Genomic DNA, 21,400 nt, shown 5'->3' with positions numbered 1-21,400 from the left:
GATGTTTCTGCATAATCTCTTGCTCGGTGATTCATTCAGCCATGCATGAGGATGTGTCAGTTAGGGTGCTTTGAGTTGTAAGGGACAGAAAACCTAGTTCAAACTGGATAATTGATGGGAGCAGTTGAGTGGTTCACATAACCAAAAGGTGAAGAAGTGGGATAGGTTTCGGGTACGCTTTGATCAGGGCTCTGGCTTCATTTCTTTGTGATCCTCTGGGCTCTGCCCTTGTGTCTGTTGGCTTTGTTCTCAGGTTGACTCCCTTCATAGTAGTGAGAGGGTTGCCAGCAGGGCTTCTGTATTGTTCCAACGCCAGTAGACCTCAGGAAAATTAGGTGAAAATCCAGGAAGTGCCGAGCAGAGCTGTCTAACGTGGTGGTCTGGCTGCTGGTACTTCTCAGCCCACGTGTTTGTTTGATCACATCCACGGGAGGGAGAGCTGCCATCTCTCCCCAGGGCCATAGCACAAAATTTCTGAGCTCCCTTCTGGTTGGGTCATCGTCTGAGGAGGATCCATCTCAAACCATCATGGCGGCGGAGGAAGTAGGATAACATTGATTGCCTTAGATCAGTCAGGCCCCATCCCTGGAACTGGGAATGAGGACCGAATGACAGAAGGATGCTGCTTGGTGGGAAGAAATGATGTTGAAGAGGCAACTACAGTCTCTTAAGGGGGACAGTGTGTAGGATGTGGGCGCGTAGGAGGAACAGCAAGGTCCCTTCTCTTAAAAAAAAAAAAAGAAAAGGCCTTTCTCTTAAAAAGCTCCACATTGTAGTGAGCACTCTGAGACTTTGGCAGCGATCAGAGGAAAGGCATTTACTACATTTTTTGAACGCTAGGCACTTTATACGTTTTCCTCAGTTAGTTCTTATACTGTCCCTGTCGAGTAGGTATTTCCATTTCACAGATGAGCAAACAAGTTCAGAGAGGTTGAGTTGCTTGCCAACAGCCACACGTCTAAGAGAGTGAGGTGTTTTGAGGCTGTGCATTCCCTACTTCTCCTTCTTGTGACGGTTGCAGAGCAAATAGATCGTTAACAGGGACCCTACAAAGGTTTGTCTAATGACTCCTCTACAATAAGCAGGGCCTTGGGAGTAGTTACCACTTTTCATTTCAGGCTTTTATTAACGGAATTCTGCCTGCTTTTTTTTTTTTTTTTTCTTTTCCTTAACTAACTCTAGATGGGAGGAAAACTCTCCCAGGTCCAGATAAGCAACCTATAATTGAATGAGCTTCTGAGAAGAGCAGAACCATTGTCAACTCCAATGCATCAGAAGAGATGGTTGCATTCAGATAATTTTACAAAAATGATTTCTGTCCCCTTCTGACTTGGCTGCCTAAGGCTTCCACTTGGTTTTAAAGTAGTAGGGTAACTATTATGTAATTGTATACAATGCTTCTTTCCCCTGGGCTCGAGAGAACTCATGTATTCAAAATACAGAATATATTTGTTTTGATGAAGAGTTTATGTAAAGCCAGTGTGATTCTTAAACTGTCCCCAAAACAAGGGCATATGAACTGGGTTTTTTGGTTTTCTCCAGACTCTGCAGAGATAGAACATCCAGCAGAGCAGGAGATGGTTTACCATAACTCATGTGTGTGCTGCTGGCAAAATGTCTGTGTTCCTTTTTTTTTTTTCAATTTACTTTTGAGAGAGAGAGAGAGAGAGAGCACGCTCGCGAGCGAGTAGGGGCGGGGCAGAGAGAAAAAGGGGGACAGATAATCTGAGGCGGGCTCTGTGCTGACAGCAGGGTGCTCGATGTGGGGCTCGAATTCACGAACCATGGGATCATGACCTGAGCCAAAGTCATCCGGCTGCTCAACTGACTGAGCCACCCAGGTGCCCCAAAATGACCTGTTCTTACTGCTCCCTAACCTACCATGCATGTCGTGCACTTTGCTGCCCACTGAAAGAACACTGGTCTGTTCACAGATCTCCTGACCTCACTTCCATCCCACTGGATATAGTTTCATCCTGAGGGAAATTAACAAAAATGGGGAAATCAAAATGGTGGTCAGTGCCAAGTTGACATATAAGACTTTCAGCTTAGCAGCTGTGCTTTTTGAGTTCTTGTGTCTGCTTTCCATTTTTTTTTTTCAGGCTACTATGGATAATAATGGATTTATATTAGGTTGTCTACCATGTTTCAGGGCCTGGGGATAGATGAATGAAGCATAGTCTCCATTACATAGTCTTCAGTGGTCCTCCTCTGAACAGTCTGTCCATGCCAGTATATTTTTTTGCTTCTGATTTATGCTGGGCCTGGCAAACTTGTTAAACTGGACCTTAGAAAAAGTGTGAAGTAAAAAGAGGAAACAGGAAAGACATGAGGGTAGATGCATAGGCTTAGCTGTCAGGTGGGATTGCTGGGCTCACCTTGTTGACTGTAGAGGGTGACTACCGTGGTTGTCACTAGGACTGGTATTTAGGGGCTCTTTGTTACACAGCATAACCTAACATCCTGACTGATGTGACCACCACATAGGATTCGTGGAACCTGGCCAGCTTGTATATGCACCTGTGTGAATGCACGCACGTGCAAATATATGTAAGAATAGATATGAACATGGGTGCCTGTGGGACAGTGGTTCTCAAACTTGTCTGTACATTAGAATCACCTGGGGATCTTTTAAAATTCCAAAGCCCAGGGGTGGCTGAGTGGCTCAGTCGGTTAAGTGTCCAACTTTGGCTCAGGTCATGATCTCATGGTTTGTGAGTTTGAGCCCCACAACAGGCTCTGCACTGACAGCATGGAGTCTGCTTGGGATTATGTCTGTCTCCCTCTCTCTCTGCCCCTCTCCCAGTTGCATGCTCTCTCTTTCTCTCATTGACATAAGATAAGATGAGATAGATAAGATAAGATAAGATAAAATTCCAAAGCCCTCAGGACATAGTCTAAATGAATTAATTTACCAACTCTGGGGGTGGGACACAGCATTAATAGATTTTAAACTCTCTGTGTGATTCCAGTGTGCAGACAGTTTCAAGAACCATATGAGAATTTTAATAATAACATCATGATTATTATTTGGAGAGGAATAGGGATAATGGCAATGATATTGATACTAGCTATCATTATCGTTAACTGACTGCTGCTTGTCTGCTGGGCAGTATCCTGGGTATATAACAAACACTGTCACATCTAATCCATACTGCAGCCCTGCAAGACAGCTCTGTAGGTGGTTGGAGAAGGAAGAGAGGAGATCGTATCCGTTAAACTGATGTCAGCCACAGAGCTGCTCAATCCAGATTGTCAGGTATAGTCCAGAAAGATGGAATTGCTGGTCTCATCCTGTCGATCCCAGAATGACCACTGTGGTCATCATTGGGGCCGAGACCCCGGGGCTGTTTGTTACCACAGCGTAACCTGGCCCGTCCTGCTGGATGCAACCACGCTTTTAATAACCACAGTGGATTCAGGAGTCGATACGCGAGAGCACGTTTTGCAAAGTTATAAATTGAGAGTGAGTTTATTTTGGCTTGTGGCTTGGAAAGAGAAATGAGCGTAGTAAACCAAGCTATTAATCTTGGGTTGGTTGATTCATCCATCAAAATCACTCTCTGTGTTTCAAGGAAATCAGGTTAAGTAGATTAATAAAACATTACCTTGTGTGTTTGTAGTGCTTTCCTCAATGGGATACACGGTACTCTACAAACCTCATACCATTTGCTAGTCTTGACACTTCCTCGAAGGATTGTCAGGCATCAGTAGGGCCGTATGTTACTGTAAGGTAATAACAGGAACTTAGTGATGGTGAGATGCTTATCCAGCATCCAGAGATGCCTGACTGCAGTCTTGGTGGGTAGATAGGAGTTTGTCCGGGAGGTATGGTAGTGTCTGGAACGGTGTTCATAGCACAGAGAACAGCACAGACAACGGCACAACAGCAGGAAATAGTAATTATAGGAACTCTATAACTAGCTTAGTATTACTACCAAGAAAGAAGCCATTCTCCACTCCTATGGGTGATTGAGAAGTCCCAGACAGCCTGCATTTCCACTTGTTTCTTTATCATTTGGTACATGTCTCTTAGCTTTTCTTTTCGACTTTGGAAGAGATTTGTGTGTAATGAAGGGCCAAGAAAGCATAATGCTTTAATTGACCTCCTTTCCCCTGAAAGGTCACACCAGACACCGCACCAAATATACACTGCTGATTAAGTAGAGATTTTTTTACAGGGCTCTGTTGACGCCTCAGTGATCCAACCCTTGGACATGAACTCAGCGGTTCTCTGACTCTCCCTGAGTCCAGGCCTTGGGATTGTGTACCTGTGAGATGCCTCTGAGCCTCTCTTGGGCTGTTGGTTTTTCTTAAGTGTAAATGTTGGATTGAAGGTGAATTTCAAGGTTCCCTACATGTTTAAAATTAGGTGATTCATCAGGTACTCATTAATGCAAGTGGCCTATTAAATAAAAATGCTAAGTACATGCTGAAATGGATACGGCAGACATTTTCTCTGGGGCTGTGGGTTTAGATAAGACCAGGGCCTGGACAAGAACGACCATTCTCCTCTCTACCTTTGTGCATCAAAGCTGAAAGAGAGATGCTTTCTCATTAAACGTGTATTCTACAATGAAATCAGCACCAGGGTTTTATTTTTTCTATTTTGTAAATGTTTATTTTTTAGAGAGACAGACAGAGTGTGAGCAGGGGAGGGACAGAGAGAGGGGGAGACACAGAATCCAAAGCAGGCTGGCTCCAGACTCTGAGCTGTCTGCACAGAGCCTGATGCGGGGCTCAAACCCACGAACCGTGGGATCATGACCTGAGCTGAAGTTGGACACTTAACCACCCAGGTGCCCCAGCACCATGATTTTAGAGAAGAAGCTAGCCGAGCCAGTTAAGCTGCTTCATAACTTGGACCATACTGGTTCTCTTTTCCAAAGGTGTTGTGTTTGTTTGTTTTTTTTTGAATCTTATGCAATGTCTTTTCTTCTGTAGCCCCAAAACTCAAACCTTTTTTCACACTGTTAGCTCGTGTTTGACATCCCCATTGTTCTTTCTAAAGGTCTATATTGCAACCGGTTGGTTCCACAGCTAGTGACCTAATCATTGTGGCTACATTGGGGAGAGTTTACATCTCACCTCCTTGGGTTGCTTATGTGATTTACTGATTTTAGGGTTGTGTCCATGTTGGGATTTTGGAGTTGGGGTAAGGCCCTGGGACTAGGTTAACGCTGGACCAATGCCATCTCTGTGACGAGCTGCACCTGTTTGCACGAGCTCTGTGCTAGCACTGGGGTTACAGTGGTGACAACACAGCCTGATCTCTGCCCTTGTGGGGCTCCCAGTGTTTAAGGAAGTACACAAATCACCATGCGATTGCAATTATGTATGTGCTATAAAGGAGAAGCACAGGGTCCTGATCATTCATAGTGGGGCATCTGACCCAGTTTGCTCAAAGTTCAAATGTATGGACATGATGAGGAGCTCAGGAAAGCAGCTGGGGAGGCTGGAGGCATTAAGAGTAATCTGTGATGGGAGCGCCTCGGTGGGTCAGTCGGTTAAACATCCGACGTCAGCTCAGGTCATGATCTCACGATTCATGAGTTCAAGCCCCATATCTGGCTCTTTGCTGTACAGTGCAGAGCCTGCTTCAGATTCTCAGACTCCATCCCTCTTCCTCTGTAATGTGTGATCAAATGCAAGGGTGAAAGGTTCAAGATTGAGGCCGCAAACAGCACTAAGGTCCCTGTGAGTTGGTACAATTCAGGACACCAGGCCTTCCGAGAACAACTTCTTGACTCTTCTCCTCTAACTCCCCAAAGCCAAAGGAAGTATTCTTTCCCTTAAATTCTCCAGGCCATATGTCTATATCATTTCTTTGGCAGTTGTATGTTGCTTGCTCTCCTGATCATGCTCTGTTCTGTTTCTCAAAACAAACAAAACATTAACAGGTAACAGCCCCAAGTGCACCTTTGTGCTCAAATTCACCAAAGCTTCCATCGATTGAGGGAATTGATGGGGAAATTCTATCAACTTGGGGAAAGTTTAAGAGATACTAGCTTGTAGGAGCACTTGGGTGGCTCAGTCAACTGGGCATCGGACTTCGGCTCAGGTCATGATCTCATGGTTGGTGCGTTCGAGCCCCATGTCGGGCTCTGTGTTGACAGCTCGCAGCCTGGAGCCTGCTTTGGATTCTGTGACTCCCTCTCTCTCTCTGTCCCCCTGCTTGCATGCTCTCTCTCTCTCTCAAAAATAAATAAACATTAAAAAATTAAAAAAAAATAAAAATAAAAGATGCTAGCTTGTAATTAAAAGTCTAAGATAAATGGGCTTTTCTTTTCTGCATCTTCTTACCTAGTTTTCTTTCTGCCCCTGTGATTCTGTTTCCATATTCCTGCCCTTCCTTACTGCTCTCTGTCAGAGGTCACTTGTCCTTGGTCACTTGTCCTTGGTCACTTCATCTATTTCTCTACATCTTTCTTCTGTCTACATGCTTTGTTGAATGCTGTCTTTTAAAACAAAATTGTTCAAAACATTGAGGGAAACTTAAAAAAATTTCATCCCTACTCCCTCATCCTGTTTTAACCTCTCTGATCCTATCTGCCAGTTTCCCATGGGGGTGCGTATTGTATATTCATGGCATTCTGTTATATATACAGTTTTGTACTTTGCTCTTTTAGGATGTCCACAAATTTTCTTTATTTAAAAATTTTTTTTAATGTTTATTCATGTTTGAGATAGATAGATAGAGAGAGAGAGAGAGAGAGAGAGAGAGAGAGAGAAAGAGAAAATGAGTGGGGGAGGAGCAAAGTGAGAGGGAGACACAGAATCTGAAGCAGGCTCCAGGCTCTGAGCTGTCAGCACAGAGCCCAACGCGGGGCTCAAACCCACGGACCGTGAGAGCATGGCCTGAGCCATAGTCGGACGCCCAATCGACTGAGCCACCCAGGTGCCCCAGAATGTTCACAAATTTTCAATCAGCAAATGTTAATTGAGCTTCTACTCTGTGCCAGGCATTGCTGTAATGGCTGGGGGTAGATAACATCAGTGAACAAACCAGACATAATTCCCTGCTTTCCTGGAAGTTTCCACCTGTTTCATGGAGAGAGAAAATAAACATAGTACAAATTCTCTTAGGAGGTGACTGCTGTTACAGAAAAAAACAGGAGGGTTGAAGAAGGTTGGCAGTATTTATAAAATATTCTCTCATGTTGCTACTATCTTTGTGTGTACTTGGGGGTTGTATATTATCCTTGATATTGATGGATTATATTTTATTTAGAGCATTTAGAGCCTTAGGACTGTACACTTTAAATCTGGAGAGAACTTATGAATCATTGAGAGTAAACCATTCATTTTTGAGGTGAGGAAAACAGGTCCAGAGAAAAGACAAGACTGGCTCAAAATTATACAGCCCCTGAGTGGCAAAGCAGGGGCTGTTAAATCTTAATTGAATTGATTTTCTTTAATTCTAAAGACAGTTCTTTCAGAACCCTGGTATGCTGTTTCCCTGTTGTGGGAAATTGAATTTGTTTCTGGTTTTTATTATAAATAATGCTACAATGGGCAGCTTTATACCAAAACCATCTGAATGAAACCAAGTTAATAATAACAGCAATAATAATAATAGAAAAGGCTAATATTTATCGAGCACTTAACATTTGCAAAGCACTGTGCTAAGTGCTTTACGTGAAATAACTTAATTCTGACAGTGAGTACCGTGACTTTCCTATTTTTTACAGATGACTAAATGAAGGGATTCAGACTCAGGTCTGTCTGTCTAGAGTCTGTGTTCTTAGTCACCATGATGTACTGCCTTATGGGTTTGAATACTAAAGCTGCAAATTTCAAAAAGCAAGATAGTCAGCCATGCAGTTTCATTTAAACACTTCAGAGTTGTCCAAGAACGTTGACATATTAGGTTTAACTGTATGTCATCAATGTTTTTAGGGTGAAAAGTGGTTGAATGTTAGCAATTTCATACATTCCATCTGTTGCTTTAGTTAATCCTCATCATAATGGTGAATTAGGGGCACCTGGCTGGCTCAGTCAGTGGAGCATGGGACTGGATCTCAGCGTCAGGAGTTCGAGCCCCGTGTTGGGTATAGAGATTACTTAAATTAAAAAATAAATTAATTAATTTAAAAAATCCCAATAATGGTGAATTAGGTGGTATTGTAAATGAGTAGCCTAATATTTTAGATGGAGCTTGGACACTGAATGAGTTAATTAATGTTTGTAGAGAGAAAAACGAACGGGAGGCAAGAAAGGCAGTATGACTTGGGCCACGTAACCAGCTGCTCATACCTGCGTCAAATCCTGACTCCCTGTCTTAGTAGCTTTGTGACCTCCAGTGAAATACATTCCTGGTGCCTAATTCTCTCAACTGAAAACTGTCATTATAAAGATGGGTGGAAATCATTTTGTTCAAAACCGGCAGAAACTAAGCAGTCGAGCCGAGGTATCGAGTGGTGGTAGTTCCATCCTGCCATTAAATTTCAAGAAAAACCCGTCTCTTTTCTCCAACCATGGTGTTTCTGTAAAACACACAAAGAAGCTTTTTATTTTTTATTATTATTATTTTTTTAAAGTTTATTCTCATTTATTTTGAAAGAGAGATAGAGCGCAAACAGGGGAGGTGCAGAGAGAGGGAGAGAGAGAGAATCCCAAGCAGGCTCTGCACTGTCAGCGCATAGCCCGACATGGGGCTCGAACCCACAAACTGCGAGATCATGACCTGAGCCAAAACCAAGAGTTGGGTGCTTAACTGACTGAGCCACCCAGGCACCCCATGGAGAAGCTTTTTAAAAAGGCATGGATTAACTTCATGACCCCTGACACAATTAGGGGATTCTCGTTCTTTACAGGGAAAGTTTTTCCTCTAACTTGGATGGATGGAGAGCTGTATTAAGATGGGTGGGGCAGCAGAGATGGACCTCTGTTTGGGTTTCTGGGTCACAACGACTTGAGGTCCAGGAACAGATGCCCCCACCAGCTGTTTTTCTCCCTCCTGTCTTCCGGTGCCATTTCTGATTTGATGACATCTTGCCCCCTTGTTCAGGTGACCCCCTCCTGTGCCTGCACAGCTTGGTAAGGTGGCCCAGCCATGGTGGGGGGTGGCAGGGGGGCAAGGCAGCCAGTGCCCTTGAGCACTAACTAGTCCTGCTGGAATGGGGTCTGTTGTGTCTGTGTGGCAAGGTCCTTACTTCCGGAGGGCAGTGACCTGACCACCGTCAGAGCCAAAAATGCCAAGTGGCAGGGGGCCTGGGTGGCTCAGTTAAGCGCCCAGCTTTGGCTCAGGTCATGATCTCACGGTTGGTGAGCCGGAGCCCCGCATCGGCTTCTGTGCTGACAGCTCAGAGCCTGGAGCCTGCTTTGGATTCTGTGTCTCCCTCTCTCTCTGCCCCTCCCCCCACTCATGCTCTGTCTCTCTCTCTCTCCTTTTCTCTCAAAAATAAACAAACATTAACACTTTTTTTTTGGAAAATGCCGAGTGGCTTCTCAACCACGCCATGGGCTGGACTTGCTGCTTGTGGAAAAGGACAGTGCATCCCGAGCGTGCCCTCTTGGGTTTTTCTGCAGCCAGTTCTTTGTCTCTAAGTGGTGCAGTGGGCTTTGGGCCACAGACTGCTTAGGACCTCGGTAAACCCTGGGAACCAGCCCATCCCTCCAGGGAAAAACTTTGCCCCTGGGCAGGGCTTGGGAGGGGGAAGTGAAGGCTTGCCGAAAGTCTCTTCCTCTTTTTACATTAAAATCTTGGCAAGAAAAGGCGCTCTTTCTTTCTGTCGCCTGTATCAGCAGCAGATTCCCAAACTGAACTCCGAGACATCGCCCTGGCTTCGTCACACGTCACCTTTGCCGGCTGCAAACAATCTTGCTTCTTCAGCTGATGGGGACTCTAATAACTCCAGGTGGTGAATGGGCGGTAGGGAGTGTGGTTCTGTACAAATACAAGCTCTAACTAAAGCAATACAAACACAGAGGAAAAAACGGGAAGCTCGTCAAGAGGGAAGTGCTGTATTAAAACATTTTACCTTTACTGACATTGAAGAAACCTCCCCTTTAGTTTAACACTGGGAGATGTGTTAAATACTCTGTGGTGCAGTGACACGGCTGAGTGTTCCAGAACCTTTAAGAGCAAGGCAGCAGAAGTATCTTTATTAAGGAAAGGTGATTAAGATATACTGTGAAATGAAACACAGCAGATTACAGTCTAGGAGCCATTTCTATAAAAATATATGCATTATCTTTATATAGATGCAGGAAAAAACATTTGGAAGGGGATCCACTTGGTGGGAGGTTGGATCATGAGTGTTTATATTTTCTTCCTTTTGCTCATCTGTGTTTTCAATTTTTTGTCTGCAGTCAACATTGTTCTTCATAGAGTTTAGGGTGAAAGAAGGATGTCCGGGGCTGGGAACCGCCCTTTTTTACCCAATCATTCCACACATTTATTGAGGGTCTCCTAGGAGCTGGGTGGGCACAGTGATAGGTGTTGGAGCGGAATAGCTCCGACCTCTGCCTTCACAGAGCTGATGTTTTAGTGGGAGGCTTTTCTTTTTCTTTTCTTTTTTTTTTTTTGTTTGAACTTTATTTATTTAGAGAGAGACAGAGAGCAAGTGGGGGAAGGGTAGAGAGAGGGTGAGATAGAATCCCAAGCAGGATCCACGCCATCAGCTCAGGGCCCGATGTGGGGCTCGAACCCATAAATCGTGAGATGGGTGATCTGAGCCGACATCAAGAGTCGGATGCTTAACCGACTGAGCCACCCAGGCGCCCTATGGGAGGCTTTTTAAAAACACTTTTAAGCTAAAAAAATAAAAATAATTACAGGTTATACAAATTACCGTGAAGGAAAAAAAAAAAATGCCGGTGGCATATAGGAATGACTGAAGGGAGGTGAGGGAGGTGTGACCGGGAGGACCCCTTTGAGGAGGTGACCCTTGAACCTGAAGGCCAAGAAACAGGCACTTGAAGAGGCTAGAAGGCACATCTGAGGCGCAGGGAAGGACCAGCGATGAAAGGCTGCGAGAGCCTACCGCCTTCCTGTAGGTCACCCCGTGGAACTGCCCACCTGTGAGAAATGTTACATTTGGGAATGTGATGGAGGTTCATAGAGCCTTGGAACTCTGAGGAAATACAGCCTTAAGGACAACTTTATGGCTCCTGGGAGATTGGCTAATGTTTTGCTAAACAACCGGAGTGTGTTAGGTTTGAGCTGTTGGCTTTGTACTTTGTTTCTTTTGAGTAGCAGCTCTGATGCCATCTTTCATGGTGGACAGGCTTCGAGTGCTGTCTGGGGATGCCTGGGCCTCATTCCTGTGTCCTCTTCTGCATTCAGGAAACTCGCCCACTGCATGCTCAGCCATCAGGCCGGACACTGGAGTCCTAGTCCTTAGCCTTCGAACCTCTGGCCGTCCTGGAAATGTCTGGGAGGGTGCCTCTTTCCTCAAGGATTCAGTGTTCATTGTTTCCACCAAGAGGAGGAGGGAAGCCGTTGATAGAAGTCCCTGAATGTTAGGTTGAGGACTAATATGTCATATTTGAATTAACTATGGTAGCACCATCAAGAGTCCTAAGGGCAATCCAAGCAACGCAAATCAAGAACCATAGCGATATTCAGATCCTTTAACCCAGAACTGCAGTCCAAGGAACTTAGGTGGAAGTCATTTTTTTTAATGGGAAGAAACCAAGGATACAGCAATGTCTATAACAGCAGTAATAGGCATTAATGACATTGTGCTTTGGGGCTTTGAACATATATTCCTATACTGACAGTACTTATGAGAGCTTTGCAACATTCCTGTGATGGTTGTTCTTATGCCCATTTCACAGATGGGAAATGAAAGGTTAGAGAGGTCATGTGAGTGGTCCTGGTTCACCCTGGCAGATTCAGGCTCTGAACTCTAATACATGCATTGTTGCCTGGTGGGTTTGTTCAGAAACTCTGAAAATGATGGAAGTCAAGAAAGCATATGGAGGGAACCAAGACTGAAAATTATTATCGAACTTAATGTATGCTTAGTTGTGTCCCAAGCATTTTGTAAATTTTATCCAGGTTAATCATCACCACGAACTTGAGGGGAGACTGAAGCTCTGAGAGGTTGGAGAACTTGTATAAGCTGTAGAACAGGATTCAGACCCTGCCTCGGCCAGGTGGCTTCAGTTCTGTTGTATTGTCCTCTGCTTCACAAGAAAGCATTGTTGGGTGAGTGAATACGTGGTAGGCTGATGCCACAGCTCTGCATCTTCTCCAATGCAGTACATTCTCTCAGTACTCTCCCATGAGAGTTGCAGCTTGGCTGACTCTTGAGGGCACACTTCTCCGACACCCTTCACCTAAAGGCTCTCTTTCCTCACTCAACTCATCTCTTGCGAAATGCTCAGAACCGAATGAGTCCAGGGTAAACCAGGCGTGCAGGGTGTGAACCTTTAGCAACCGAAGGAAATTGAGCTATTTCAACGTGATGCAACATTCTGCTGCCATTAAAATGATAAATGTGACTGTAGAAATATGAAATGGCATTGGGAAATAGTTGCACGTATTTGAAGATAGTAATGGAAGCAGTGTGCATTGACGTGAATAAAGGTTGGGAGAGGACAGGAATGAAAACTGTGTAAAGGGGGCGCCTGGGTGGCGCAGTCGGTTAAGCGTCCGACTTCAGCCAGGTCACGATCTCGCGGTCTGTGAGTTCGAGCCCCGCGTCGGGCTCTGGGCTGATGGCTCGGAGCCTGGAGCCTGTTTCCGATTCTGTGTCTCCCTCGCTCTCTGCCCCTCCCCCGTTCATGCTCTGTCTCTCTCTGTCCCAAAAATAAAAAAAAAAAAAAAAAAAAAAAAAAGATACTTTAAAAAAAAAAAAAAAAGAAAACTGTGTAAAGGTATCAGGATTGGATGGTGTCACCTTCTGATGGGTCTGCTAAGCTAGGAACCTCAGGGTCAGGTTCCACAGCTCCTGCTGCTACTTTGCCCAGATTCAGCTAGTCACAAACTCCTGGAGATTCGACAGGAGTATCCTAATTCTGGTGCCCCTTCTCCCTCTCCATTGCTAGCTTCCTAAACCAGGCGCTAATTATCTGTCAGCTGGACTGTACAAAAGCTTCAGCGGTCTGCGGACCTCAGTTCTCCTTCCCACCATGGTCTGCTTTGGACACTGTCGTCAGAGTGACCTTGATATAAAACGCATCTGATCATGTCTCCCCTTGCTGAGAAGTTTCTGTTTACTTGTTATTGCCTTCAGGAGGCAAGTTCAGACTTCTTAGCATGGTGTTTGAGGAGGTCCTGCACAGTCACACTCGCCCAACCTTACCTCCAGCATGTCATAAACTCCCCTTCCTCTCTGCCCATGTGCCTTTTCGCTCGTCCCCTCCCCCAGTCTCTTCAAGACCAAGTGCATCCTGTCTGAAGCCTTCACAACTGTCCCAGGGATTGTTGGTTCTTCCACTCTCCTAGATGACAACGTAATTCTGAGGTTACAGCTCTCTCTCTCATGAAATTGTGAGCCCTGCCAGGGCAGGTACCACACATCTGTTGACCTCCAATCTAGACCCTCAGCATGGTGCCTAGGATGCAGTAGGGTGGCAAAATTGTGTATTGATGGAATGAATCAATGATTAAGTGAAACAATTTGTTTATAGTGTTTAAATTTTTTTTTAATGTTTATTTATTTATTTTTGAAAGAGAGAGAGTGTGAGTGGGGGAGGCTCTGCTGCACAGAGCCTGATGCGGGGCTCAAACTCACAAACCGTGAGATCATGACCTGAGCAGAAGTCGGACGATTAACCGACTGAGCCACCTAGGTGCCCCTTAATGTTTTAAAGTTGATTTAGTAATAAAGTTTAAAAAGGAAACAACATTTAAAGAAGAGATCAGGAACTTCTGAAATTTACAAAAGCAGAGTCAAGTTTATAGAAATGCAGAAACACACGGTGGAGTTGACAGATTGGGTTTGAATCCTGGATCTCCTACTGAGTCTTGGTTTCCTCATTTATAAGGTGGATGTCAAAATAGTACCATATAGGGTGGTTGTAAAAAGCCAAAGAGGAAAAGCAAGCAAAGTGCTTAGTACAGTGCCTGGCACATTGGAAGGACTAAAAGAAAAAAAAAATGCTAACAAGCCACAGTGATTAAATCATCGAGAGCCTGGGGTTCTTATGTAAACTTTTTTTTTTTTTTTTTTTTTGCATCCTTCTGCTTGTTTTTTTCAACATAAAACTTTGAAAGCTTTGACCTCAGCTGAAATGGGATTACATTCACGCAGGGTGACAAAGAAAGGATTGAGGAAGGATAAGTTCAGCACTTCTCTGAAGGTCTTGTCTTCTGTTCCTCTTTCAGGATATCCCACATGGGGTAGTATAGTGGTAGAGCTTACTTGTGAGTTCTGTCACAGGCCAGGGATCTAGGGCAGACAATGAGAAAGGTATCTCTGAAGGGGGTGCTCTACCCTCCTCACAGGATTCATCTTATTTTATGGTTATCATTCAACAACGGACGTTTCTTTGCTGGACTGTAAGCTCCCCCAGGCTGGTCTCATGTCTGTGTTGCTCTCCAGGGATAAAATTAGGACCAATGGATGAAAATTGTCGGGTATCAGATTTCTGCTCAGTGTAAAAGGAGAGGTTCCTCACGATGAGAAGAGGCTGACTGTTGCAATAAGGAGGTCCCCATAATGGGAGATATTTGAGCTAAACTGGGTGGGGTTGATACTATGGAAGAGATTTCTGCTTTTGTTGGGATATTGAGGTAGAGATGTATGGTTACTCAGAGCTCATATTTAAGGGACTGGGCAGGTATATGAACTTTCTTCCTCTGGCACAAATTGAGGACAGTGGATTTCTGTGGACCAGAATTATTTAAGACTGTGTATCAGCGTGTAAGAAAAATGGACCAAAATTCTTGGATTGTGAAGACGGTTCTGTCAGCATCAATGTTTGCAAAATATTGGCTCCCTTAGTTTAACTGAGATTGATAGAGATTATAATATAATATAGAACTCCTAAATTTTCCTAAAGTATGAAAATTAGGGTAAAAGTCTGAGGCCTATGACCCTTGCCTTTAGTGTATGCCTTCAAAAAGCCATCTCTCGGGGTGCCTGGGTGGCTCAGTCGGTTAATCGTCCAGCATCGCTCAGGTCATGATCTTGCGGTTCACGAGTTTGAGCCCCACGTCGGGCTCTGTGCTGACAGCTCAGAGCCTGTAACCTGCTTCAGATTCTGTGTCTCCCTCTCTCTCTGCCCCTCCCCTGCTCGTGCTCTTTATCTGTCTCTGTCTCAAAAATAAACACTAAAAAAAAAAAATTTTTTTTTTAAAAGCCATCTAATCTCTCCATGACTCTTAACACATTTCTATATAGTATGGCTAACACCATGGAGTCTCCAGGTAATTCAAGAGGAAGACAAAAGACTAAATAAGGGAAGGGCTTCCCTTCTGTATTTGGGGCAAGGAGTGCTTTCTTGGCTACCACATCTGGTAAGGCCTGGATAGTTCCTGGGATTTTACCTATTTGACCAGAACAAGAGTTCATAGTCAGGTTTTCATAGGTAGGCTTCCTGGGTCCATAAATCTCCTGAAATTGTATGGAAATTTGTGTGCATATGTGCATTTTTCTGGGGGAGAAAAGCCCCTACTTTTGTGGGATTTTCAGTAGGGGCCTTGACCCCCAAATATTTCGAACCATTTACTTCCATGGTAATTATCTGATCAAACTGAAAATATTCCAGGTAAAGGTAACATTGTAATCATTTACACTTTAGTGTTAATGAAAAAAATCTGTGTCATAGCAGGATTAGGATGAACTAGCTGGATGGAATGTTCTGTTTTTATATGTAAAGAGGGAGCATTTATGTTCCAGGGTGAAGAGAGATTCTGGAAATAAGATGCTGTGCCCTGGGCCACATCCAAATTCTCTGCCCCCCGCCCTGGACATTTTTGCCCAGAGCGTAACTCTGTAACATCTCATTTATCTCCTAGAGCCATGCGTGGCAAGGTACAAGTCTCAAGTGGCGCCTGATTTCTGTCCTCAGACTGATCATTTAACATCTCCCCAGGGCGTCTCCACGATACCATCGTAGGCGATAACGGTGCACCTCTAGGCTCTGGGGAGTCGGCCCGCGCTTCTGCTTTGCCGGGGAGCGGGAGTGAGGTTCAATACCTGGAGCGGGGGAAAGGCTTGCTCGCCAGCCCAGCCATTTGAGGCGTGGGGGGTTGGTGGGATGTGGCAGCTTCGCTGAGTTCAGCACAAAGAGTCCTGATCGGCGAGTTCCGAGTTCCAGTTCCTGGTGTTTCCGAGTTAGCTGACCTGAAGCAGCTTACCCCCACTTCTGAACCTCAGTTTTCCCAGTGTAAGATGAGAAGATTGCAAGACTCTGACCCACCCAGATGCCATCTCGGCGCGACGAAGCTGCTCCTTTAAGGAGGGCGGGGGGCGCGGAGGCGGTGGCCGCGCCCCCTTCCTCTCCTTCCTCCGGCGCAGGACCACCTGTCTCCGGCCTCGCCACGCCCCCTTCAGGAGGGGCGGGGGGAAGAGGGGCGGGGAAGGAAGGCCGAGGATTTACCTTGCGGGGCGGGCGCGCGACGCATGCGCACGGCCGGACAGGTCCGCGGCGCCCTCACTTCCTGGCATTCCCCCCTCCCCCTCCTCGCCGTTACCCTGTACATCCGGGTCACTTGCCCTCCCCGTTCGGAGCCGCCGCTGCTGCTGCTGCTGTTGCCGCTGCCGCCGCCGTCGCCGCCGCCTGGCTCGTCGCGGCTCCGCCACAGGGGCAGGTGCGGAGGGGCTCCCGGTCCGGCCGCCGCCGCTGCCCCGCTCCGGGCCCGGGGCTCCCTCTAGCGCCGCTGAGGGGCCGCCGCCGCGGCTCAAGGAGGGCGGAGGAGCGGGGCTGAGAGAGCCCGGAGGCTCGAGCGGAGAGTGAGTGATTTATTTTTGCCGTTTTCCGTCTTCCCTCACGCCCCTCGCTTGCCTGCCCCTCGACCCCATTTTGGCGGAGAGGCGGGCGCGGTGGGGGCCGCGCCGGCGCGGGGCTTCCTCGGCCCCCGGCGCCGTGGGCCCGCCCCGGCGCCCACCCCCGGCGCTGCGGCTGCACCTCTGCGGGCGTCCCCCCGCCCGCCGGCCCGCGGCGCCCCGGCCCCTTCCCCCGCGGCCCGGGCCCCGCCGGCGCTCATTCATTCGGACCTCCTTTCTTCCGCCCCTTCCTCCCACCCGCACCTCCACGCGCGTGCTCGGCGCGCCCTCCCACCCCCCTGGAGCCGGCCGCCGTGCGTGATTCTCGGCTCCCTGGCTCTTCCCCTCCCGCGTCGGCGCTCGCCCCCCACCCCCGGCTCCCAGCTCCCTGTCGTCCGCGAGGCCACCTTACCTCCCTCCCTTTCTCCCCGGACTCGCCCACAGATCCACACCCCCTTTTCCCTCGGATTCCGCCACGCCTCGCCGCGACAGCCAGCGGTCCTGGTCACCCGCGTGGAAGTTGGTGTCTTTATTGCCCCTTTCCACCCTTCCACCTGTGCGGCCAGACCGTCCAACATGTACACCGCGTTGACCTCTTAAATTCCCAGCATTTAAAGTCCAAATTCTCGGTCCTAGGGTGTGGTCTTAGTGTGTTTCCAAAACACACAATTTCTGCTATAATTACCCAAATCTGTGACTGTCAAACTGTAGTGGAAGTGGCAGTTGCTGTGTGTGTGTGTGTGTGTGTGTGTGTGTGTGTGTGTATATAACTCCTGGCTATTCTTGGCCGTACCAAATATCTTTTTTTTTTTTTTTTTTCCCTTGGAGGGGTATCTATGATGCATTAATTTTCCCTGAATGTAAAATTTGGCAGAAGATTGTTACTCTTTCTACACCTCTACGTTCCTCCTCGATCCGTTTCTTGCCTGATTTGCAGCCTTACCTGTTAATACCGTTTGTTGGTGAGACTTTTTCTCGTCTAATTTGTCAGCAGTCGTTATCGAGTGTCCCCTGGTGTGCGGAATACTGATGAAATGTCTGAATTCTTGCAGTACCACAAAGTGCTGTTCTGGATAAGACAAAGATTTTTGGAATTTGTTTACACTTTTTAACCCCCTTCCTGCAAATTTATTGAGTTTGCCATCCCTTTCCAACTTAATCTTTATGTGGAAAATGTGTATCAGTCAATTTTGTGTTCTTACAGTCTTGCAATTTGGCTGACAGACATTCCAGAGGAGTGTTTTATATAGCTAAAGGAATTTCAATCACTTGGGTCTTTGGGGACTTCATGCAAATCACTTTAGACAAATGTACCTCAAGAAAAACACACTGATCCTTTTAATTCTTTAATTGTATTTAATGATAGAAACCGAAGTTTCCTGTCTAGAACACCTTGATAATTGGGACTTATTTGATAGCCCCTTTGTGAAGTGTTGTAGTTGGGTAACACTGCTTGATCAGCATTCATAAAATGAAATGAGAGCCCCCCCCCCCCCCCCGGCCATTTTTTCATGGGACCGTCATAGTCCATAATAATGAAGTCAAAGGAGGGTTTTTAGGTCTGAGGTATACCTGTCTGCATATCAGTATGATACAGTTGCTATCAATGTTGACATCACCATTTTCTAACAGCCTTTCTGGGGAGCTAGGTATTAAAAAGGCACTTGGCTGTGTGTTCTCTTTTAGGTTTTGGATAACCACTCCAGCAGTAAGATTTCTTTTTTTTTTTTAATTTTTTTTTAATGTTTATTCAGTTTTGATAGAGACACAGCATGAGTGGGGGAGGGGCAGAGAGCAAGGGAGACACAGAATCCGAAGCAGGCTCCAGGCTCCAGGCTCCGAGCTGAGCTGTCAGCACAGAGCCCCGACACGGGGCTCGAACTCCAGGACTGCGAGATCATGACCTGACCTGAAGTTGGATGCCTAACCGACTGAGCCACCCAGGCGCCCCTAGCAGTAAGATTTCTTAACTCATAGTTAGGATTGCATTTCTTTTGGCAGAGCAATTTTGTTAGATAACTTTTTTTTTTTTTTTTTCAATTCCTTAAAACTTTTAACAGTTATGTAGCTGCTCCAGAGGAAACTCTTGCTTCATAAGATGTTGGCTTTATAGTATGAATTCTAGATCGTTTGATAATTGAGGAGAGGCTAGATTTTTCTCTCCTAAGAAACTGGTTCAGCCAAGGGAGACATGATTAGTAAATTCGTTCTAGTTGCCCTGGCAAAAATATAATTGCAGATTCTAAGATTAAGCAAATATAGTTTATATAGATTACAGGTGATATGTAACAAAATCAAACTTACGGTGTCCCATTTTTCTGAGCTTTCCCCAAATATGGGTTAAAAATATGTTACATAGTGTCACTCTTGGGATTATTTAACTCATATTTGGAATGGTCATTTACCATAGTAAGTAATTGGGGAGTACAGAGGGAAGCTTCTATCGTCTTACTCCTGGTTTCCTTAGTGAAAATACTGACTGGACTGTCACTTGAATGAGGTTACTTAAATTATTAAGTATTGACGCACTCAACTTATAGAGCCTATAATTTGCTCTTTCACTATTTAAGGAAAACAAAATTACAATATTTGGAAATATTTAGTTATGTTGTTAGTGGCATTCCCACTATTTTTCATCTCTCCTTTTCTATTACTGTGTCAGAATTTAGACTGATGCTCAGTAGATATTCCAATGTTTTGAATAATTGAAAGAATGGCAAGGTCAAAGAGTTTTTGATTATAACATCATTTTGTAATTATGTGGCAAAAGGTTTGGGGAAAATGTTGATTGGTCTCAGCTGCAGTTTTCTCAAGTATTTCGAGGATTGCTATATTTGATTACTTAAACTGCTTTGGGATCTTTGGGGAAAAAAGTACAGTACACATATATTTTGTGTTATGCTTTAGTCCATTGAGTGGATTGTTCATTTAGAATGGTTATTTGACTCATGTGTCTTGTCAGTATTCATGAGCAATGAATTCAGATAACATTTTGTGCACTTAAAATCAGCATAAAAACTCTTGGGTGTGTAAGCTTATCTTATATTATGATCAGTTTCCTAAAATTAAGTTAATTTTTCAAGAGCTATTTTTTCAGGTGGCAGAAATGGAAGGTATCTTAAGTACTGTGACAGTGGTTATGTAATGTTTCAGTGATAATGATAATGTTAGTAGTAACTAACACCTAGCGTTTACTACTTGCCAGGTTGAGTTCTAAGACATTCAGTTTTTACAACAACCCTGTTAGGGTTATTCGTATTCCCATGTCACAGACTAGGAAGCTGAGGTTACACTAAAGTGACACAGCTACTTACTGATAGAAGTTGGTCTTGGCTCTTTAATTATTATGCTGTGTAATAGTGAACGCTTATTGTATGCCAAGTTTTTTATATACGTTAAGGTAGTTTTATGACAACTGCATGGTATACGTTAATTCCTAGTTAATTCCTAATTAACACTAGGAATGTCAGGCTCAGAGAGCTTAGGTATCTTGTCCAAGTATGCTCCCAAGTAGGGTGAGGAAGGCTGGCATAAACCCAGGCCTCTATGATTTATAGTCTTTACTAAAATTTGGTTTCCAAGTACTAATTTGAGGTCCTGTATTTTATATTACATACTTAGAAGGCATACTTAAAACAGTCAATCTAAAGGCTTTTTCAGCTGACACACAGGATGGAAAATGTTCACTTCTTCTCTGCTGTCTTGTGAGCATGTACAGGATTATGATTTCCTGTTAACTAGCTGTAGGTTCACTCGTTTCCCACTCATGTAAATATATTGGAATGCAAATGAGTGACATTTGTAAAACTTTTCAACAAGGAAGTCATTCTTAGAATGTTGGTTCTTTAAATATACACATTTCTTGTGACACATCCCACGTCCTGATTGTGGTACCATGGGTGAGAATGGCTTTTTTCAAAGATGTTGCGTGATTTTGTTTAAGTGAAGACCTAATGCAAAGATACATTTTTGTAGCTATTTATTTTGAAGAGATGCTGTTCAGTGTACTATTGTATGCAACACTGAAGTTTTTAATCCTGTGCAGTTATTTTCTGCCATGCAAGTAATCTCTACTTGATATGTTCTAGTTGGTACATTTTGTCTGGTATTGTGTTAAGTTTAGACTGATAAAGATACTCTTCACTGTGCTTAGAATAATACTTCTTCCAATCAAAAATTGGCATGTTCTTAGATCATTCACTTCACATTGAATGCTTATTTAGGTCAATTTTAGGACACACTTGCTATGAAAAGAGTTATATATTCCTAGATATAATTATTTGGCAATTATTTATGTCATTTCTCTGTGTGTGAGAGGAATAGAGAATTTGAAGGCACTAATTTAGATGAAATCTGTGATTTAATAGGTCTTGAAGTGATTTTTTTTTTTTTTTTTTTTTTTTTTTTTTTTTTTAAGAGAGAATGTGAGTGGGGAAGAGGAGGGGCAGGGGGAGAGAAAGTGAATCTTAAGCAGACTCCATTCTCAGCACAGAGCCCAACGTGGGACTGGATCC

At 44.8% G+C, this 21,400-nt stretch overlaps 1 protein-coding gene across 7 annotated transcripts in view; it reads left to right on the top strand.

The window, feature by feature from the left end:
* Positions 1-21,400, top strand: part of CYRIB (CYFIP related Rac1 interactor B) — a 133,176-nt gene that overhangs the window by 37,682 nt on the left and 74,094 nt on the right. For 2 of the 7 annotated variants that reach the window (XM_042973600.1, XM_042973599.1), the window contains exon 1: positions 16,616-16,853. The exons of 3 other annotated variants lie outside the window; for them this stretch is intronic. The gene's annotated coding sequence lies outside the window, so the exon portion shown is untranslated. Of the gene's footprint in view, positions 1-16,615; positions 16,854-21,400 lie in introns of those variants that run through there. 2 more of the 7 variants (XM_042973597.1, XM_042973598.1) reach the window with 2 other exon arrangements.

Source organism: Panthera tigris, chromosome F2, assembly GCF_018350195.1.
Source record: "Panthera tigris isolate Pti1 chromosome F2, P.tigris_Pti1_mat1.1, whole genome shotgun sequence".
Classification (NCBI taxonomy): Eukaryota; Metazoa; Chordata; class Mammalia; order Carnivora; family Felidae; genus Panthera; species Panthera tigris.
The sequence above is the reverse complement of the archived record's forward strand: the minus strand, read 5'-3'. Positions and strand labels throughout refer to the sequence as shown.